The sequence below is a fragment of the Oryctolagus cuniculus genome, chromosome 2 (genome assembly GCF_964237555.1).
Source record: "Oryctolagus cuniculus chromosome 2, mOryCun1.1, whole genome shotgun sequence".
In the NCBI taxonomy this organism is placed as follows: Eukaryota; Metazoa; Chordata; class Mammalia; order Lagomorpha; family Leporidae; genus Oryctolagus; species Oryctolagus cuniculus.
The window spans coordinates 16,200,597-16,220,171 of record NC_091433.1 but is presented as its reverse complement, the minus strand read 5'-3'; the positions used below and the strand labels follow the sequence as shown (position 1 = coordinate 16,220,171).

The window sequence follows — 19,575 nt, the reverse complement described above, 5'->3', positions numbered from 1 at the left end:
TCTCCAACTCTAAGTCTCTTGCTGCACATTCAGATTGAAGAACAGAACTTGACTCTGACAGTATTGGCAACTGGCCAGTCCTAGGACAAGACTTCTAAGTACTCCAGCTACTCAGTGCCATTTACCTACTAAGCTCTCACCACTAAGCAGACACCTGAGGTGGATCTACCTGCTTTCTTCTCCATCCTTTGCCTAAGCTTTATAGGATTTCAGAAAGCCTTTACCTAACAAATTACAACATATGAAAATCACTAGCCATGTAATGGTAGTGAGTAAGTGACTTTAATGTAGTGAACTCTCATACTTTTCTTTCCTTAGGAAATTACTCATATTCTTAACCCAAAGTGACAGCTCTTTTGGCCTCCCTAGCATGTCTTCTCTCAGATTCTGTTTCATCTTAACTCTTACCCTCATTAATAAGCTCAAATATTTCATGTATAATAAAGATATCACTTCTATTTTTCCTCTTAAAGACTGTGTAAAAACATGGAAGGAATAATTTCTATGATGACTAACCACTATCATATCATATGATATAAAAATATATTTGCTTTATCCAAGATTATATTTTCTAAGATTTGAGGTAGAATTATTGCTTATTTAATGACAATAGAATCATAGTTCACAAACTCCAGAGTATAGCACTGAATTAAATATCAGAAAGTAGAGTTGAAATTTTGAAGAAAAATTTAATTCAGCCAATTCAGCCATTTGGTACAGACAGCAATTGTAATAACTTTAAAAATATTAATAACAGAGGTTTCTTTGGAAATATATGCACACCAAAATGTAAGCTTAAAAAATCCTTCTGTAAACTTTACTCTCTGGCAGTCTTAATCAGAGATTTTAGTTGTCAGAGAATAACTATAAATACTAATCAAGACTTGCCAAATTTCCAAGAATAAAATGACTTGACAAAACATAATACTAAATATAATGCAGTGTTTCACTGATGCTTAAATAGAACCTCAGACTCTTACCTGATTCTTCTGTGAGCCCTGTAAACATGAATTCCTTTGAACTACAGAACCTGTAAAGAGAAGATGGTGCTTGGTAAGAGGGAAGCCTGATACAAAGTGACGTTCAGACACTGTACTAGTTGCTATTGGAAGAGAAAAATATTAATTTACAGATTTCAAATCACATTAAATTATTTTTAATCAGTAAAGTGAGTGAATTAAATCATACAGCAGAAATAATACAAAATCACTTTCTTGTTAGATCATAAGGTGACTATGTCTAATGGGAAATTTCTTGACTCATTTCCAAATAAGTTTGCATTCTCCCAACAGTGCAGAAGGATTCCAACTTCTTTATATCCTTATCAGAATTTGCTTATTTTTTTAAGTTGTAGCACCATTTTAGTAGCTATAAAGTGCTATTGCATTGTGATTTTCACTTGCATTTCCCTGTTGGCTTAAAAATGCTGAGCATCTTTTCATGTACCTGTTTGCCATTTATATCTTTTTAAAAAAGCTATCTCTTCTTCCATAGCCTTGGCAGCTCATGACAAGAGCCTAGGGTGATTACTGAGGCCATAAACAAGAGTGTCAATTTGTTAAGTCAACAACAGGAGTCACTGTGCACTTACTCCTCATGTAGGATCTTTGTCCTTAGTGTGCTGTACATTGAGATTTAATGCTATAACTAGTACTCAAACAGTATTTTTCACTTTATGTTTCTGTGTGGGAGCAAACTGTTGAAATCTTTACTTAATGTATGCTAACCTGATCTTCTGTATATAAAGAGAATCGAAAATGAATCTTGATGTGAATGGAAGGGGAGAGGGAGTGGGAAAGGGGAGGGTTGCGGGTGGGAGGGACGTTATGGGGGGGGAAGCCATTGTAATCCATAAGCTGTACTTTGGAAATTTATATTCATTAAATAAAAGTTAAAAATAAAAAAAGCTATCTATTCTGATTCTTTATCCATTTTAAAATCTTTTGATTATTAAGTTTTAGGGATTTTTATATATTCCAGATTTAAGTCTCCTATACTTTTTGGTTATTATACTTTTCAACTCTAGCATTTCCATATAATTATCTCTTTTCCAAAAAAATCCATACCACTATTTATATTCTATATTTGATCAGGCATTATCATCATAGGTTTCTTCAAGTCTATGAGCATGATTTCCTTTGTATTTTTGAACTTATCTACCATAGCTACTAGTTAATGTCTTAGTAATTATTTTTTAGTTTGTCCTTCCTGAAGCATTCATTTTCATGTTCACATTTAAGGTGGTAATTATGGCATAATGTAATTATAGAGTAACAGTTAAGACACACTAAATGATATTAAAGAGCATTTAGGTCTACTAACCTGTGATTTTTTTAAGGCAAAAGTAAATACTTGACCTCAAGTAGTAACTTGAGTAAGGATTAAGAATACCTTCTGAGTTTTATTTTTTACATTACTGTGTAAAAACCCAAATTTTCAATTTTCTTTCTCCATTTATTGAATTCCATGGATTTTTTTTTTTTTTTTTTGACAGAGTGGACAGTGAGAGAGAGAGACAGAGAAAGGTCTTCCTTTGCTGTTGGTTCACCTTCCAATGGCCGCCGCTACCGGCGCACTGTGGCCGGCGCACCACACTGATCCGATGGCAGGAGCCAGGTGCTTTTCCTGGTCTCCCATGGGGTGCAGGACCCAAGTACTTGGGCCATCCTCCACTGCACTCCCTGGCCACAGCAGAGAGCTGGACTGGAAGAGGGGCAACCGGGACAGAATCCGGCGCCCCGACCGGGACTAGAACCTGGTGTGCCAGCGCCGCAAGGCGGAGGATTAGCCTAGTGAGCCGCGGTGCCGGCCTAATTCCATGGATTTTCATTGCATGCTAAGGGACCCTCCAATCAGTGTAAGGACCACATTATATATAATACAATGTATATATTGATATACAGTGATACAGTTGTATACAAATAGTATAACTTATCTTGAAAGTAAGCATTTACTGCAAAGCCTCCAATATATGTTTTTGGACTAACAGATCTTTTTTATAGCATCAAATGCAGTGGTTGATATCAGCAATCAAAACTCAGAAACTAAAAAGGGAAAAAGTACTTCATTTGAATTTTAGGAATTGCAATTCAGGAGTTATCTAAACCAGTGTTCTGAATAACACAGTGAATGTGGGATCTTAAATGAATGAACAATGTTATTCTATTACAGTGCAGTAAAAATTCTTTTATGGGGACATTTCTGTTGGAGTTGAGAATGGGACTAGTTTGGCCATTTGTGGAGTGAACCAGAATGAGAGTTAGTTTCTCTCTCCCTCCCTTTCAAATTAAACATTTTTAAAAGGAACAATTTGATAAACTGTGGCTGCAGAGGATGCTTATCCATCTACAGACAAAAGGAATATCATTCCAAACAGTCTGTGTTTCAAGTTGAGCGTGTGAGTCAATAAATATGCCTGGCGCAGCACTCCCTTGCTTTAATCAGCGTGTATTGATAGCATAGCAGGCAGTCTCAGATAATTAAAGGAAGAACTAGAGGATATTAAAATGCTTTATATCTTTTGAGGACAAAAATCTTGAGATACTTGCGCCTTCCGCAGTTAATTTAGACAATGTGATAGAAAATATATTCTTTTGAAACTAGGCAATGAAGTAGAAGTAGCACACCTGAATTAGTGTGTTTGCCAACTCAAAAGTCTTTAAGGGCCATATGAGTACTGTGTGACCACGTGCTAGGAATACAAGGGCATCTGTGGAAAACTGCAAAGACATGCCCTATCCAAAGCCATTTCTATTCTGATTTTTGAAGCATTCCAAGGAAAGCAATAGATATCTTTAAGGCAAATTTGCTGCTTAGCTACTAATTTCTAGTAAGTTGACATGCCAAACTCAGAATTATAGAATTGTCATATCAAAAACATGAAGGTATACAACCTGCCTTGGTTCACGTTTTTCCTGTTTTCAATTTTATCATAGGATTCTACTTCGTAGAACTGTGAAACATGCCTCTAGTGATACAGCCTACACACAAATTAATATTTAATAAAGTAATGAGCAATGATTCTAGCAAACTGGGCAGATTATAATAAAAATAACCTTCAGTGATTGCCTTGCATGTACCAATGGCATTGCATTTGTTATTGTATTTAATTTCAATAGAATAATGTAATAGATTTCCTCTATTGTAGACTAACTCTCAGAGAACTGACTCAAAGTTGTTGGAATCTTGTTATAGGCTGAGTTGTGTTCCCCCAAAAGTCCTATGTTGAAATTCTAACTGCACATCTCTTAGAACATGACTGTATTTGGAGACAGAATCTTTATAGAATTAAGCTAAAATGAGGTAATTAAGGTGGGCACTAATTTAATATTACTGGAATCCCTGTATGAAGAAGAAATTAAGACATAGACCTTTATACAGGGAAGCCCATGTGCAGACATAAAGCAAAGACAGCCATCTACAAGCCAAAAACAAGGCCAGAGAAGAAACTAACCTTGTCAGAACTGTGATGTTGAACTTCAGCTTCCAAAAGAGTGAGGAAATAAATTTCTGTCATTTAAGCAAGCCATTCTGTGGTATTTTATTAGTGAAACTGCAGTAAATTACAGATAGCAATTCAGAAATTGAACAAAGTACTATCTGAATTCAGACTTAATTGTACCCTAAACTCTCATAAACAAACTCTGTTTGAAATATTAATAACTCTTATATAGTCCTCACTAACACCTCCTATGTTAGTCCAGGTCTTCTAAGAGAAGATCCCAAGACAACATTAAATGTGCAAGAGTTTTGTTAAGAGGAATGCCTATAACAGGAAAAAGGGGAGGAAAACGCAAGAGCGTGGAACTATGAAACCAGGGTGATCCAAAGTGAAGGACAGAGAGAAAGGAAGTAAGTGGGAGGGATCTAGACTGCTTTCCATTGTAAGTAGGTTCAGCAATCTTTCAGGGAGTTCTGAAACCAAAGTTGGCTGTGAGAAGTGCTCCATGTTATCTAGAGAAAAGCTTTTCTTCATATTCCCTACGTGCTCAGTTTTTGGCTAAAAGAGTTTGTGGGTGTGGTGATCCTAGTGCCAACATACAAGGGTGCAACAGCTATGACCCTCAGTCAACTACCTTCTTATACTTTGACATACCTAAGGGACCGCCTCATGGACACCTCCCTTCTGAAATCATGACCTTATGCAATACCTTTGATTTTATAAAGATCATATGTCCCATCTCAGAGGAAACGGGTATATTTCATCACTATATACTTGTTAAGTATATGCTAAGGGCTTGACAATCAAGGAGCTAAATAATATAACATTATAACAAAATGAAAGGAGTTTTCATTTCCAAGGGGCCTATAGACTGGTTGAGCAGTCAGAGTTATACGTTAGGGGCCGGTGTGGTGGCGTAGTGGATAAAACTGTTGTCTGCAGTGCTGACATCCCATAGGGTGCTGGTTCAAGTCCTGGCAACTCCACTTCTGATCCAGCTCTCAGCTATGGCCTGAGAAAGCAATAGAGGATGGCCCAAGTTCTTGGGCATCTGCATTGCAGCCATTTGAGGAGTGAACCAGCAGATGGAAGACTTCTCTCTCTCTGACTCTGCCTCTCTGTAACTCTGCCTTTCAAATAAATGAATAAATCTTTAAAAAAGAGTTATACACTCAGGACCCTCGAGAATAATTCAAAAAATTGTCAATCATTCCATTCAAATTAATTTCTCAAAGCGTGATTTACATTCCACATAGTACAAAGTGACAACTTCAGGTAGTACATGAATGAGTTTTATTTTGATATTTATTTATTTTAATATACCAGAATATATGCATAAATAACATGTAACCCCTTCAATTTAATTGAAAATATTGCTAAATATGAAAATGAATTTATTAAGACATTCAGACAACCAGTCTCTGGGTAGAACAAATTCTGTGAAGATATTATTAGACATATGGAGGTTTTGAAAACATTCCCATGATGAATTTTGGGATTTGGATATAATTCTTCCATGAGTTTATTAAATTAGATAATCAATGGCTGAAAGAAAAAAATGACTACTATTAAATTTAAAATGGAAATTAGAGCTCTGGAAGGCACCATTTCGTCTACTATCTCAAAACAGCCTATTTCTTAACAATTTAAGTAAAATTTAAGATTCCTTCATTTTTAATATTTTATATATTTTAAAAGCTGCTTCTCATGAGCTCATTCCCTCAGCATTTGCTGAAAACTTTCTGCAGGGCAGATGTCCTTGTTCAAAAATACAGAATATGCAAGGCTCAGTTTTTCTTTCAGAGGGATCTTATGAGACAGTCAACCAGATGATTCGAATCCAATGTACTCTGGCCAAAGCGTATGTGTGGAGCACTATTGCTCATTTAAGCTGAGTCCCTCATGCAGTTCATGAAGGAGCCTAGAAGGATACCTGGAGAGGCTGTTGAGTGCCAGATTGATGGGGACAGAGTATTTGGTGCAAATGAAAGTTCCACAGCTGATGATGAAGCTACTGTAGCCCAAAGTGTGAAGTAGGAAGTGGCAGGTTATTTGATTTTTTGTTTAATTCTGGTAATGCATGGAAAGCATAAATTTTACCATTTTAGCAATTTTTAGGGTACAGTTTTGTGGTATTAAGTACATTCACAATGCTATGCAACCTGTTAGCCATCTCTGGAATAATTTTATCATCACAATCTGAAAGTCTAAACAATGGCCTCTCCCATTTCCCCACCTTACAGCTCCTGCAAACCATGATTCTGCTTTTGTTCCTATGAATTTGCCTATTTTAGATGTCTCAGATACTTAGAATTATACATTTCTTTTTAAGTCTGGATTATTTCACTTAGCATAATGATTTTAAAGTAAATCTTTCTTTTGAAAGATTTATTTGAAAGGCAGAATTACAGAGAGGCAGAGGCAAAAAGAGAGAGGGAGGGACAGAGGCAGGGGAGGAGAGAGAAAGCAAGAGAGAAAGAGAGAGAGAGAAAGACAGTCAGTCTTCTATCTGCTGGTTTACTCCACAAATGGATGCAATGGCTGGAGCTGGGCCGATCTGAAGTCAAGAGGCTAGAGCTCCTTCAGGTCTCCCACAAGGTGCAGAGGCACAAGGACTTGGGCCATCTACTGCTTTCCCAGGCCATAGCAGAGAGCTGGATCAGAAGTGAAGCAGCTGGGACTCGAACCGGTACCCATATGGGATGCCAGCATTGCAGGTGGCAGCTTTGCCTGCTATGCCACAGCACCAGTCCCAGCATAATGTTTTTATAAAGATCGTATTTATTTATTTGAGGCACAGTTACAGAGAGAGAAAGGGGGAAAGAGAGAGAAAGGTCTTCATCCACTGGTTCACTCCCCAAATGGATGCAATGGCCGGAGCTGAGCTGATCCAAAGCCAGGAGCCAGGGGCTTCTTCTGGGTCTCCCATATGGGTGCAGAGGTCCAAGCACTTGGACCATCCCCCACTGCTTTCCCAGGCCATAGCAAAAAGCTGGTTTGAAAGAGGAGCAGCCAGGACACAAACCACCTCCCACATGGAATGCTGGTGCTGCAAATGGAGGCTAGCCTACTATGCCACAGCACTGGCCTGTAGCATATTTTCAAGGTTCATCCATGTAGTTACATTTATCAAAGTGTCCCTCATTTTTATGGTTTAATAATATTCCATTTTTTGGCCGGCGCCATGGGTCAATAGGCTAATCCTCCACCTGTGGTGCTGGCACGCCAGGTTCTAGTCCCAGTCGGGGCGCCAGATTCTGTCCCGGTTGCTCCTCTTCCAGTCCAGCTCTCTGCTGTGGCCTGGGAGTGCAGTGGAGGATGGCCCAAGTCCTTGGGCCCTGCACCAGCATGGGAGACCAGGGGGAGGCACTTGGCTCCTGGCTTTGGATCAGCGCAGCGGCCATTGCAGGGTGAACCAAAGGAAAAGGAAGACCTTTCTCTCTGTCTCTCTCTCACTGTCCACTCTGCCTGTCAAAAAAAAATAATAATAATATTCCATTTTACGTATATTATATGATATCCCATTTATCCATTCATGCATCAAGGCACAATTGGTTTTTTCCCCATAAATTGGCTATATATCCTGAATAATACTGCCATGAACATTGGTGTACAAATATCTATTTGGCTCTCTACTTCTAATTCTTTTGGATATACACCTAAAAGTGCAATTCCTGGATCATGTGGTAAATCTTCTTTAACTTTTTGGAAAACCACTAGACAATTTTCCTCAACAGCTGCACAATTTACATTCTATCAGCAATCCACAAATGTTCCAGTTTTGCCACATTCTCATAAACTCTCGGTATTTTCCTTTTTTTTTTTTTTTTTTTTTGGCACCACCTTTCTTAATAGGTGTAAAGTAATTTCTCATTGTGGTCTTGATCTACATTTCCCCAATGAATGGTTATGATTTTTAAAGTTATCTTTAAATGATGTAATGATATTCATGTTATAATCATTGCTATTCTGTTTTGGGCTTGGTGGTATATCTGCATCTTTAAAAGAACACCTTGGCAGGGCCAGTGCTGTGGTGCAGCAGATTAAAGCCCCAGTCTGCAGTGCCAGTATACCATATGGGCACTGGTTCAAGTCCCAGCTGCTCCACTTCCCATCCTGCTCTCTGCTAAGGCCCTGGAAACAGCAGAAGGTAGCCCAAGTCCTTGAGCCCCTGGAGTTCCTGGCTCCTAGCTCCAGATCTGCACAGCTCCGGCCATTACACCCATCTGGGGAGTGAACCAGCAGATGAAATACCTTTGCCTCTTTGCCTCTGCCTCTCTGTAACTCTGCCTTTCAAATAAACAAAATCTTTTAAAAAATAATAATATAAAAAAAGATTTTGGCTGTGATTTGGATATTGCATTTGAGGTGAGGGCTCGGGCAAGAAGAGTAGGAGCAAGGCCAAGAAAATCTAAGAGACAGATATTAAGCATTTGATTTAGGGATCCAGTGATGGACAAGATGACACCCACTCAGTAACGAGGAGGTAAGATGTGTAGGATTTGATGGATTAGACATGATGGGCTCTGAGAGGAAAGGAAAAGTCAAAAAACCTCCCGTAGTTTTTGTACGATTTTCACAGGGAATGTGGTCCTCCAATAGAAGGAAATCTTAGATGTAAACAGTAGTCTTAATCTTGTTGCATTTGAGTATCTATGAGATTGTTAGGTGCAGAAGGTAAAAGCAATTATATGATTTTAAAGATTTAAGATTGTCACTGAAAATAAAGACATAGGTGTCATCCAAATAGAATTTGGTGATGGGAGGAGAAGGCATGAATGAGATCAATAGGATCCTTAAGGATACTTGCTGGGGTAACGCTAACATCTTCACAAGTTGGAAAGATGAGAAGGAGTCCATGAAGATTTATAGACCCAAAGGAAATTAAAAAGAGCAAAGTACCATGGAAACTGACAAATAGGAGAACTGTAAGGAGTTAATTATTTTGCTATATCTAATGTTATAGGGAGTTCTGGAATTATTAGAACTGATCCAAGAAATATTTTATACCATACACCGGAACCCCAGATTCTGTCTCTTGAGTATCATCTGGTTATGTTGATTCAGTTCTAAGCTTTAATTCCAATTCCAGAGAAAGAATGGACTCTGGCACCCACTAGAGCAGCTTGTTTGTTTCAGTGTTCCTTGTTTTCTGGCACAGATCATGCCTAATGGGGCCGCATCTGGTGTACAAGGAAGCTGTCACCCATGGGAGGCATGGGCTATGATAACTGAGATGCCCTCCAATGGCAGGTGCTTTTTTAACCTCCACTGGCATTCAGAGGCCTGGTAGGATTTTCAGTGATTACCCTCCACTACCAAATGGGAAATATAAAGAGGTGGTCAACTCTATGCCTGGTGTTTAGGGGTTACTGGGTCACTGGGGAGAAGTTAGCCTGGAGTGTGTTCATGAACATCAAAAACTACCCTATGTGTTCAGAATGTGCTCAGCACAATTGTTAAAACTCTACCTGGCCTGTATGTAGTTCTCCTTACTGAAATTCTTGACTTCTTCATCTGATTGCTACAACCATCCTCACTCCTTGGGGAAGGATATGATTCCATTATCTGCCATAACATTTCAGAAAGGCCTGCTAATAGCCCTGTTGCTACTGAGATATAACACTTATCATCATTCCACTGCTGTGTACTATGCCCTCTGTTTAGTTCCCTTTCCTGGTAACTAGCTTAGAATTTGCCAGGGTTTAGCTTCCCATCATGAATGTCTTAAAAGCCTGCAAGCATTCATTTCTGGCTCGTCTAGTTTCTTTCCTTGCTCCCCAATGCAAAGTTTTCCTATGTTCATTGCCCTTGGTCATGATATTCTCAGATCATGGTAATTCTCAGCAGTAGAATGAGTCACATTTTGGAACTAAGGCATTTTATTACAAGGTAAGTGTGTATGAGGAAAGCTAGCCCGTTAAGTTGTTATTGATTGTTGAAATCATGGCATATATCAAACTGGTCTTTATCCATCACCAGGAAAGACCTTAAGGAATACAGAACAGATGTGTTTTCAAAGGGTGATACATTTTCAATTTGAAAAGTCACTTGGATATAATTTAGTTTTATTTCCCATGTGGTATACAAACCCATACCTATTTATAACCCTAATCTGCTTCTTCAGATCTTGATTGCACATTTTCTATGACAGAACTATTAACATACAAAGCAGAATGGATTTGGAAAATCTAGTAGTGAGGTTGTTTACCCTGAAGTTCAAATCATTTTTCCTCCCCAGAAGGATCTAAATTATACTCAAAAAATGTTTATTGGGCACCTACTGATCCACCAAGCACAATGCCAGGTTTTGGGTACATCAGTAGTCACAAGGCTTCGGTCCTGTCCTCTAGGAGCTCCTATCTTTTTAAAATGGTAGAATCATGATTTGATACCTTTTATCAGTTGTGACACAGTTGCTTTCTTTGCAAATTGGGTTAGCACATTCTTATCATGTTTCTATCTAATTATCTCCCTTTCTAAAAGACTCTAAAATCAAAACTATTTTGAGATCAGTTTGAACTGCTTTCCTGATCAACTGGTTAGGGGACAATTCATCCAGCTTGTCTCAATTATGCCATAGAAGCTAAGTGATGAAATTAGATTCTGAATGGAATAAACAGAAGTATTAAGTACATCTGTTGAATCTGGAGATAGTGTGAAAGTAAGGGACATTGGAAATAGGGTTTTAACAAGGGTGATTCTTTTTGGGGACACCAAAATGGGGAGAGTCATCTATCCAGTTAATAACAAAGGAGTTTCATTTTTGTTGACTTTGCTGAGTTGTAAAGTGAGGATGAGCTTTTCATTATAAATGAGATTTGATACTTCAGTGCTAAGATGCAGAAACAGTAGGCACATATGCACCCAGAGATCTGGTTACTGTGAACACTCTCTATAAATCCAAATTATAAATAATTATTTATAGCGTGGAGACAGGTGCAATGTACGGAGGTAAAGCTGTTGTGATGATAAGTGCTATTTTTCCAAAGTTGGCTGCAAATAATACCGCACACAATTATATGGAAAAGTACTGATGGAAACAGTAGCCTTGCCTAAGAGTCCGAGACTCTTAAAGGACTTTCAAAACAATGACAACTTGGACATGTTTACCCTTCTGACTTAGTGATCAGCAGAATTTGAAAAGGAAGAATTGAAAGAGCTCTTGAGGCAGTCACCCTGGCAGGAGGGCACACACACCTCCTGCAAGACAACCAGGCAGTGAATATGGTAGAATCAGCACTTCTGAAGTTAATGAGGAATAATTGAGATGCTGGGTTAGTGTATTTCAAAAGAAAGCAAAGAAGTCAATTATTTCTGTTTTTTCATGACTGTGCTTTACTCCCCCTCTCTCACCATCCCTAATTATACTCAAAATTATTATTCATTGTTTGCCCAATTATTCCCTTACTGTGCATATCTTGCTGCTACCGATTTCATCAGGAGATATTTAGCAGACTAAATGAGATGTATGTTCAGGACATAAAACAGAGTTCCCAGGACAGGATAATCCAAGCAATTTTTGAAACTGTTTGGTTTCATGAACCTTAGAACTGGTAGCATAGTAATTCCAACCTGAAATAGGTAATATTTTCAAATAAAAATCCATGTGTTCAAAAATCAATGCTGAAAGGATAAAAATGGAAAAGAAAAATCATTCCTTAAGCTTGCAAATGTATCTTGTACTCAGTTTTCAGTGTATCTGTGTATTTCAAATACCCTGCTGTGATAGGTAAAAATCACTTTGGAAATGTCTATATTGTAATTGGTCTTAAAACAAGTTTTACGAGCATGCTATGAACATATTCTTAGCAGTCTTTGATCTTTCCTAGTTCTGTTCCCCAAACAGAATTCTCTGGTGTGATCACTTAAGTTGATTGCAAAACTTGTCTCCAAATGCAATTTTGCTGCTTCTCATATCAAATCCTATGTGGTAAGGATTAGGGATTTTCCTGGCGGTGGACACTCAAAAGAAGATGCTACACACATGCAGGCTCTTCCCACTGAGAATTCAAAAAGGTGTTCTGCACCTCAGTGGCATCATTAGACTAAGTGTGTGGCTCCCCAAGAGATTTCTTGGAAAGGCCCTGAATTTCATTTGGGTTTGTGATTTCTTTTTTATTTTAAATTGCAAAACCAGACATTACTTTATGGTCACATCTTATGTCTGTTTGGTGAATGGCAGGAGTCAGGGGAAAATGTGGACATATTCCTGTAACAACAAATCAAAGAAAATCTCTGGTGCTTTTCATCACTGGCACATGTGTCCCCTGTGGCTTCAAATTTCAAGACCCTCTAAGAAGTGACAGATACATGTCTAGAAATAACTAGGTGTATGACTATAATATCCCTCTCAGACAAACACTGGACTTTGTATGTGCTTGTTATTTCCTAGGGAGCCAGAGATGAGTCCCCAAATCTTGTCTCTCTTAAAACATCAAAGATAATTTTCCCACTTGAAAGCTAACTTACTTCAGTATTCGCTTATGTTGGGAAGGCAGTGAGTGAGGTGCAGTTGACCCAAGGAGACTGTAAGTCAGAATCCTCTGTGCGGATTTTAAAAAAATATAGAGGTGGCTACATCATGTGCCCCCCTGAATCTTTGGAATGGGAAGTGGGGCCCAGATGTTGGCATTATTTCATTATCCCCATCAGGGGGAATAATAGGTCCAGTCCATAGATGAATTCTACAGTGACCTGATAGTGAGAGGATTTGGGGTGTCACCGTACCTAGAATAGGGTCCCTGTGCCCTTGTTTCCTATCTATATGGCCATGCATTCATTATTTAACCTCTCTGAATCTTAGAGTCCTCATTTCTAACATGAAAGTCTATTTGGCGTGGACTTGAATGGTGACTGTAGACAGCTAAGTCAGCCAGTAGGCTCTACTCACCATGAAGATGCATGCGGTTTGTTCTCAGGTAACAGGGCTTTCCACCCAACCTCAGCTCCAACCAAGGAAACATCAGCCATGGGCAAGGGGCCATCTGCTGTACTTTGCGAAGGAGTGAGCTTTCTGTCTTCGGCCTATGGTGGAAGCATGATTAACAACCTCACTGTGTGGCTCTCCCAATGTATGGATATCATCCCATGTGGGAATCAGTGTGGGAATGTATTGTGCCTCCATAATCAACAGTCAAGTCTGTTAACTAAAAGCCAGTGTTCTACAATTGTCAAGGAGATATTCTTGATTTTCAATATGACTAATGACCACATGCAAGGCTATTGTTTTTTTCTCATTCTTTAAGAAAAGTGTGTAGAAACTGTAACCAAACTCAGAGTTACAAAATAGCTGGCTTAGGCAACTGACTGGTTCTTGCTTCCAGTTTAAATGCTCAGTTTGACTCACCTAATAAACTTCAACTTTGATTATTCAATGAGACTCCTATTTTTCAGTTAATAAAGGCTGCTGTGGAATACTGTTAGGATTCAATAAACCACCTGTGACATGGTTCTGTTACCTAACAAGCTTTCAGTGGAATTCTTGCCTCCTATTTCAACCCTCTTCTCTCACCAGTCTTTTTTTTTAAGACTTTTATTTATTTGAGAGGTAAAATTACAGAAAGAAAAAGAAAGAGACAGAAAGAAAGGTCTTCCATCTGCCGGTTCACTCCCCAAATGACTGCAAAGGCTAGAGCTGGGCCAATTTGAAGCCAGGAGCCAGGAGCCTCTTCAGGGTCTCCCACATGGAAGCAGGAGCCTAAGTACTTGGGCCATCTTCTGCTGCTTCCCCAGGCCGTAGCAGAGAGCTGGATAAGAGGAGCAGTTGGGATATGAAATCTGTGCCCTCATGAGATGCTGGCATTGCAGGCAGAGGCTTAGTCCACTACACCATAGCACTGGCCCCAGCAGTCTTTTTTTTTTTTTTTTTTCAATTTAAGGTATACAAATTTCATGTGTTTTTTTTTTAAACTTTTATTTAGTAAGTATAAATTTCCAAAGTACAGTTTTTGGATTACAATGGCTTTTTCCCCTCCATAACTTCCCTCCCACCGCACCCCTCCCATCTCCCACTCCCTCTCCCATTCCATTCACATCAAGATTCATCTTCAATTATCTTTATATACAGAAGATCAATTTAGTATATATTAAGTAAAGATTTCATCAGTTTGCACCCACACAGAACATAAAGTGTAAAATACTGTTTCAGTACTAGTTATAGTATTCCTTCACATTGAACAACACATTAAGGACAGAGATCCTACATGAGGAGTAAGTACACAGTGACTCCTGTTGTTGACTTAACAAATTGACACTCTTGTTTATGGCATCAGTAATCTCCCTAGGCTCTAGTCATGAGTTGCCAAGGCTATGGAAGCCTTTTGAGTTCACCAACTTCAATCTTATTTAGACAAGGTCATAGTCAAAGTGGAAGTTCTCTCCTCCTTTCAGAGAAAGGTACCTCCTTCTTTGATGGCCCATTCTTTTGGGATCTCACTCACAGAGATCTTTCATTTAGGTTTTTTTTTTTTTTTTTTTTTTTTTTGGGCCAGAGTGTCTTGGCTTTCCATGCCTAAAATACTCTCATGGGCTCTTCAGCCAGATCCGAATGCCTTAAGGGTTGTTTAGGACATCTGCCATTCTATGAGTCTGCTGTGTATCCCACTTCCCATGTTGGATCGTTCTCTCCCTTTTATATTCATGTGTTTCATATATAGAAATTTAGGAATATAGTGATACTTCCCACCCTACCCTCCCTCCTGCCCACACTCCCACTCTTCCTCCTCCTCCCTCTCCTTTTCCCACCAGTCTTTGAACTTCATTGACTGAATGTTTGCCACCCTGCCCCATCCCCCTGCAAAATTCACATGCTGAAGTCCTAGATGCCCAGTGTGATGGTATTCAGAGATGGGTGGAGAAGGGGCCTTTGATAGGTAATCTGGGCTAAGCTCATGTGTGTCCTCATGATGGATCGGTGTCCCAAAAAACACCATGTGTGGATGCAGTGAGGAGGCAGCCATGTGCAAGCCAGGAAGGGGATCTTTACCGGCACCTACAGACTGGAAATTCCTGCTTCAGGGATATGAGACCGGCAGGTATGTTGTTGAAGCCTTCAGAATGTGGTGTTTGTTATGGCAACCCCAGCTGACCAGGGTGGCAGGCAAATAAGACTTTTAAAATTGTGCAGACACAGTCAGGACAGTGGAGTGGGAAGGAGGCAGACCGGATTTTCTCCTGCAAACAAGTCCTGTGTGGACTCTGAGGGAGGAAGTCCCATCTGGCACCAGGGAGGGCCTTACACCAGTGTGCTCCAGCTGCCCCCAGCAGGACAAACACACAGGTGCCCTAGGAACTTGAGAAAAATAAAATGCATTAGAATTGATCTACAGGAGAAAACCAAGAGATGGCCATTACCCACGTTATAGGGGAGTGTATATTCTGCCCAGGATTCTGTCCAGAAAATCTGAGAAACTTCTCTGAGAGAAGCTGGCAGTGGTTGTGACTGTCTGCACATGGAGACCTAGGCAACTTTTACCCTTTCTAGATTTAAAGTGTGCAGGGTGGAAGGAGGCAGTCAGATCTTAACACAGAGCAGGGAAGAAAACTTCCAGGGCCAAAAGAAATAGAGAAAATTGAGTTCCAGTGATTTGCATTTATGGTGGAGTCTCTAAAGCCAGAGCTTAATGAAAGTAGCTTTTCAAGACGATGCAAACTCATAATGCATCATTTATATATTCATGTATTGAACAAACACTAGTGCGTGTCAACTGTGTGCCACTCACTGTGCCAAATGTTGTATAAGCATATCCTGGGGCCCCATACTCCTTTATGTTTGTGATTTTGATATATGTAATAATGTACGTGGATTTGTCTGTTCTAAGAAGTTCCATGCCTTTGGTCAGATTTTCAAATGACTTAGAACCACAAATCAACAAGAAAATTGGCTCATTCCATGTGATCACTATGACCCAAGAAACATCTGTTCCTTTATTGTGTGTGAAAGTTATTCATCTTGTACAATAGTTACTTTGCAAAATAGTTAGCTTCTCAGCAGAAACTCCTAGATCCTGATCTTATAGGGAGAGTGAAAGCGATGTGGGAGTCTGAGAACAAAAGTGCCTAGAGAATTAAATTATTAACCTTTGTCTCCTAATGAAACATCCCATGATCAGCTCCTTGCAGGGTCCTGGAAAGAACAATGTCCATGGCTGCAAGACGAAATTGCAATTATTCTATCTCCTAAGTATTGCTCATTTTGTAAGTCATTTAATTTTTAACAAAGACATTTTACAGCACAGAGCAGCTCTTTGGCAAGCGCAGTAACAGACAGTCTAATTTCAACTGTAAACACTGGCAAGACTTCAGGAGTCCCCACCATTATTTATCATGCTTTCCAAATGCAAAACCAACCAGACAACAAAGAGGAGGCTTGGGTGGGGGGAGTTCCATAGCAAATCTTGCGAAGTGCATGAAGTTCTAAGGCAGATTCTTTAACAACGTGTAACTATGATTGGATGTGTGTATGTTTGTGTGTGTTTTCTTAACTAGAACAATTGCCAATCTTTTTCTATTCCAATCCTGCCTGCAAGCCTCAGTTCTAAGCAGTAATACTTGGTGGAAACATTTTGGCAGCTACCGTATACTGTATGCTTAAACAGGTTTTTAATCATCCCAGACAGTGGGGACATTTTATTTCAAACCAGGAGCAGGCCATGAAATGGGAGGCTCATTAGAAACAAAACAGATGAGCTCCAATTAAATTCTTCTCCAGCAAACACTGCCCTCCAAGCCCCCACCCCTTTGTCTTGGAGGGAAACTTTGCTTAACTAAGGTTTACAGAACAAACAAGTATGCTTCAGGTATCATTATGGAAAAGCCAGTCAAGGGATGACTCACAATTGCTTTCCCAGTCAGATTACTTCTCATTTACTGTCACTTGGGACTGTTCAAAATCAGGGCCTCTGTTTGGAACCATTTTCTGCTTTCAAGATAATTACTGGGGAGTGTTCAAGGCACCATTATGCTCAGATCTCTCCATTAGACTTGAGAGCCTGGTTGAATAATGACATATTTCTTTCACTTGCTTTATTTTCAAAATGCCTCTCTCTAAACCTTGGAACGTGGACTCCGACAGTCCCAGAATTAGCCCTTGGAAGTTCCTTCTCCTTGAGGGCACGGCTTCTTCCATTCAGGTTCTGCAATGTATGAGGTACCCCAGACTTTCAGAAGAACCCAGTTTCCCTTCCAAGTCTCTTCTGGAAAGAGGAACTCACAGCACTTCCTGGGCATTAGTTTCTCCTGAAGAGCTTTGAAGACTACACTTTTCCAGAGCCCCCTCCCAGACCTGATGATTTTACATGTTCTGTTTTTTTTTTTTTTTTATTTATTTGTCTTTGTGTTTATTACAGAGTTCACTAGTCATGCGAATGTGCATTCAGGGCTGGGATCCACTGACTCCAACAGCTTCCCACCTCAAGCTTTCCATGCCATGCATCAGGAAACTTAATGGCATTGCCAGGAAATATCAGACACCACCACCAAGTGCATCTGGAGAATCTTCAGTGACACTGTGCTTATGAACACAGAGGAAGAATGTGTGTTGAGGGATTGACAAGCTATTTGTTGAGAACATCGCCTCCCAGAACTCCCCATTCCGACTCTTAAGTTAGTTCTAAGTTAGTTGGTTAGTTAGTTAGCTATGACAATGGACCTGAGCATGACTGTCATTTTAGGCCCTTGCACATGCTGTTCTCTCCCAGGCACAGCGCATATCCACCTGCACCCTGCCCCACATACACCTGCTTCCTACAAAATCCTGCTACTCCTTCCAGACCCAGCTCTCACCCTACCTCTTCCCCTGAAACACTCATTCTGCCTACTGCAAACTTCCATTTTCTCCTGGTGCTGTGGAATCTTGAGCACATCTCCATCCTATTTCTTGGTATACAATATAATAGTTCATCATTTGGCATACTGCTTCCACCAATAGATTATGGCCCTTTAAGAGAGACAGGTAGGACTTTCAACGGAGAGTGGCAGTGTCTGATTTGTCATTAGCCAAGACAGTTTCTTCATGTCTCGGGACATTCATAGCTCCTCTTTTTACTTCATGTAATGTGTTGTTGTCATATTTTACAGCAGTGAGAAAAAATCCCTAGAAAAAATGTCCTAGAAGAGGCCAGCCAAAAGAAGTTGCCCAATCTCTATCATTTTACCCTTTTAAATTTTCTTTGTGCTGTTTATGCAGCATCCAGATTTCTCTTCTCCTCTTGGCTATTTGTTTCCTGCCCGTCCCCCACTCTGGAATGCAAGTTTCTTGAGAACAGGTACCCTCTGTGTTTCCCATGTCTACTCTAGGGATCAGCATACTGCCCACATCAATAAAGTAGATTATGGTTTACTCTTGATCAGCTTTCAAATCAGATAGACCTGAGTTTAAACCTGGCTCTACTAATTCCAGTTTGTGTCCCTGGGCAAGATACATGACTTCTCTTTGTCTCTGCCATTCTAGGGCTCTCTATTGCTGTCTTCTTGATATAACTACGTAGGAGAAAAGGGTGGGAGAGAATAAATAATATATTCAATGTCAGATCAACCAAAAGTTGGATGCAAATTTCAGAAAACTTAAAATGTCATGGTAAATAGAAGGTTTTAGAAGCAAAACTGGACGATGCTTCTTTGACTGGGATGCTCCTGTGATTAAGTAAGGCGGCATGTGGGTAGGGACCTGTTCTTTCTCTTTAGCTGTATCCAGAATCCCTCTGTATTTAAACCCATACGAGAATTCTGGATACCAGTCCCTCAAGTTTGATCATTTTCAGATAGAATCATGTCAAACTATATTCAAAGTGAAATTCACCAGTCTTGTCATGCTATTCAGCCTAAGTTAAAAGCCCAATTGGCTTGAGCTTTTTGTCAAGTTATAGATTTTTTAAACTTTTGGATAGAATGATGGGTAGATTCACATACTGTTTTAAGGAAGCTTATTTAATAAAGGAAAATTAAGTGTAAATTATTTTAGCCATCTCTATATTAATTAGCCAGAGTCGAAACAATTAAAATCTCTAGGATTAGATTTCAATAAATGGGAAAAACTGGGAAGGACCCAAGGATTGCTGGCTAGTTTTTCCACATTACACTGGCTTTGCCAAGAATATATTATCTGGATTTGCCAAGTTAGAAGAAACTCTTGT

General features: G+C 39.6%; 1 protein-coding gene across 4 annotated transcripts in view; it reads left to right on the top strand.

Annotated features, from left to right (window-relative positions):
- The window catches only part of KCNIP4 (potassium voltage-gated channel interacting protein 4), a 1,213,489-nt gene that overhangs the window by 913,351 nt on the left and 280,563 nt on the right, over positions 1-19,575 (top strand). The gene's annotated exons all lie outside the window — the stretch shown is intronic.